We start from the raw sequence: 4,025 nt of genomic DNA, 5'->3' as shown, positions 1-4,025 counted from the left end.
CTTGCTGATAGGATATATGTATTTTAATGGTGATTTCACCTAGTGGTTGTGGTTTAATCTAAAGGGTTTGTTGTTGCAAATACAAAGCCACCCATGTATTTTCGGCTTGCCCGAGAGGGAGATCGCGAAATCAAGACCACTAGACTGATGGCCTAAGGAGTGGGTGGACATGAGGTTCAGCCCGAGAGGGTGATCCCAAGTCCCATATCCTAACACTCAGCTCGAGAGAGTGAGTGGGGTAAGGCGTAGGCTGGTCTTCATGCGGCAAATGAGTGTCCGAGAGGGACCCATTTGAAACGGGGTAAGTTGCCCGAGAGGGAACTAATTTCCATTTAAAGCTTAGCCTAGTCACTATTATTTTGCAAATTTCCTATCGAAAGAATGTACCCAATGATTTATGTTAACTTGTATTGCGGTCACACCCCAAGAACTCCTCCCCATACTTGATTTTCTTGCTAAGTTTTTGTTGTTTTTACTACTTGTGACAAAACGCTCATTTGATATTTGACACTTTCGTGTCACCCCTTTCAATTTACTCTGTTTTTGTTCGTCAATATCTTTAGCTACGACTAGTTAGAACGTAATTTTATTTTTCTATCAATTCTCAAAACCACTCCCTTGGGACACGACCCCAACCTTTAGTTGGGTTACTATACTATCGACGATCGTAGACACTCATACCGTAGGTTAGTGTCATTGGTCACGATAAGCATCAAAATTGTGCTGCTGCTGGGGAGTGGTGTTACTTGAGAATTTTTAGATTATTAGAATTTTTGTTCTCCTTAGTTGTAGTCTACTTACCTAATTTTCAGTTTTGCTTCTAGTATTTGTGTGCCACAACAGGATGAGGGTGAATATGACTAGGATGACTTCAAGATTATGCTTAGTTTGAAGGGTAGTATAGGATTCCTTTCATACATTGCACAAGTTTGCTTTGAGGTTACCTAGAAGTACAGTGCCCTTATGGTATAAGAAGCTTAGAGACTTGACCATGTATTTAGGCCATGATTAAGATGACCAAAAAGGGATACTTGGCCTGGGTGGTAATATGAGATGCTATTCTTGCCTTGCACATGTATGCTTTTGAGGTTACTTGAGAATAGTTCTATGAGGGTCGAGATGACTAAGAGTCAGTTAGGCTTATATGATTATGACTTGTCTCCTATGCTCATTAACTATGTGTTATGTTGACTTATGTTTATATGATGCTTATGTTGGACACCATGCTATGACTATGATGATTATGTTATGACTGTGTTATTATTTCTTAAGCTTATCTCCTATGTTGACTAACCATTTTGAGATGCTCTTATGATGTGGTGCTAGCTTTCATACTTGGTACATTTTGTACTAATGCATATTGCCTACTTTCTAATCAAATGTAGGGTTTCAGAGATTGAGTTCCTTAAAGGCTAGTTTTCCAAGAAGCAAGAAGAGTTGAAGAATTGGTTAGTCCTCATAGCTTCGAGGACAAACCCATATTTCCTTTATGTCATTTCTTTATGTTTTAGACTTTTTATGGGATGCCTCGCAAGAGTGTAATAGATGGTTTGAGACAAAGGAGTAGTACAGACTTCTGCTTGCTTATGAAAATGTTTTCGATTGTATGGTTTAAAAGAAGTTCTAATTTTTCCGTACTTTTTTGTTATCTTATGTTATGATTATGCTAAGGGCTTTTATGATACCTTTTCAGGGTCAAGTACGCGATGTTACGTCTAGGGGGTACCCCTGGGTCTTGACATTGGTGCTATGATTGATAGACCGTGAAGTTGCTCGTGAAGGCCACCACAGTCCAAGAGGCTGCTCCTGAAGGGCACCACAGTCCAAGAGGCTGCTTGTGAAGAGTTGTCTGCACCCAGTCCCTACAATTTTTTACCCAGTCTCTGCTGCACACATCAACAGACAATGACTCTATAAAAACAAAGAAAAATAAGGAAAAATGAGAATACCTATTACAATTACATCTTGGGTTGCCTCCCAAGCAGCGTATAACTTAACGTCGCCGTACTTGATTACTCAAACTTCATCAAGTTTACATTGCTCCACAATCTTTACATCCTCTGGAACACCCAAATATGCCTTGATTCGCTGACCATTGGATTTGAACCTCTCGCCCTTGTCATTTCAAAGCTCAATAGCACCCGACTGGAACACCTGAGTAATCTGAAAAGGTCCAGACTATTTGGATTTCAATTTTCCCGAAAACAAACGAAGTCTGGAGTTGAAAAGTAACACTAAGTCACCAAGATTAAAGGTTCCCTTCTCAATATGCTTATCATGATATAGCTTCATCCTCTCCTTGTACAATGCTGACCTCTCATATGCTCTCAACATGAACTCATCCATCTCATTGATCTGGTCCAATCTCAGGTTTACAGTTTCACTCCATCTAAGGTTCAGTTTCTTCAAAGTCCAGAGTGTTTTATGCTCAAGCTCAATCAAAAAGTGACATGCCTTTCCAAACACCAACTAATATGGAGACATACCAATGGGCATCTTGAAGGCTGTCTGATATGCCCATAAAGCATTATCTAACTTTCGTGCCCAATCTGTCCTTTTGGCATTTACTGTATTTGCCAAGATTGCCTTTATTTCCCTATTTGACACCTCTACTTGTCCAATGGTCTCCGGGTGATAAGGTGTTGCAACTTTGTGTTGTTTAACCCCATATTTGGTCAGAAGCACACTGAATACCTTGTTGCAGAAATGGGAACCACCATCACTGATGATAGCTTTGGGTGTCCCAAATCTTGAGAAGATATTCTTCTTCAGAAAATCAGCAATACTCTCACCATCATTCTCAGGCAAAGAAACTTTCTCAACCCATTTGGACACATAGTCCACTGCAACCAATATGTACTTCTGCCCATAAGAGCTCACAAATGGGACCACGAAATCGATTCCCCACATATCAAACATCTCGACCTCCAAAATAGGTGTCATGGGTTACTCATGGTGCCGAGAGATGGATTCTTGTTACTAGCACACATCACAACTCCTTACTACGTCAATCGTATCCTGATTAATTGTGGGCCAGTAGTACCCACACTAAAGTATCTTGTGAGCTGTCCAAGCACCTCCATGATGACCACCTACGAGAGAGCAGTGACGGGCTTCTAGAATATGCAACATTTTAGCTTCAGGAACACATCTTATGATGATGTTTTCAGAAAACACCCTGTATAGATAAGTTTCATCCCAAAATTACTTACCCATATCATGAAGAAATCTCTTCCTTTGTTGATATATGATCCCCTCAGGAATCAAATTACTAATAAGAAAGTTAGATAAATCAGCAAACCGAGGAATAAGATCAAGAGTAGCGGCTAATACCTGCTCATCTGGGAATGAATCATTTATGTCGAGCTCGAGTTCTTCTTTCTTTTCAGCCTCCAACCTCGACAGGTGATCAACCACTTGGTTCTCACAACCTTTCCTTTCCTAAACCTCAAAATCAAACTCTTGAAGAAGTAACACCATCTGATCAACCTTGGTTTGGAATCCTTCTTTGCCATGAGGTATCTCAGAGCTCCACGGTCCGTATGGACTATCACTTTAGTGCCCACCAAGTAAGCTCCAAATTTTTTGAAATCATACACCACTGCCAGTATTTTGTGCTCAGTTAATATGTAGTTTTGCTGTGCTCTATTCTGTGACTTATTAGCATAGCAAATCAGATGAAACATCTTATTGCGCTTCTGCCCCAACACAACTCCAAAAATAGTACAACTAGCATCGCACATTACTTCAAATGGCTCTTCCCAATATGGGTCAATGATCACTGGTGCAGAAATCAGCTTCTCCTTTAGGCATTCAAAGGCTCAGAGATATGCCTCATCAAAGACAAATTTTACCTCCTTCTCCAAAAGCTTGCACATGGGGTGTGCAATTTTAGAGAAGTCCTCGATGAAACGCCTAGTGAATCTGGCGTGTCCTAATAAACTTTAAACACCCTTCACACAGATCGACGGAGGTAACATTTCAATCACCTCAATTTTGTCCTTGTCAACCTGAATCCCCTTTTG

Source organism: Solanum tuberosum, unplaced genomic scaffold (genome assembly GCF_000226075.1).
Source record: "Solanum tuberosum cultivar DM 1-3 516 R44 unplaced genomic scaffold, SolTub_3.0 scf00170, whole genome shotgun sequence".
In the NCBI taxonomy this organism is placed as follows: domain Eukaryota; kingdom Viridiplantae; phylum Streptophyta; class Magnoliopsida; order Solanales; family Solanaceae; genus Solanum; species Solanum tuberosum.
The sequence above is the reverse complement of the archived record's forward strand: the minus strand, read 5'-3'. Positions refer to the sequence as shown.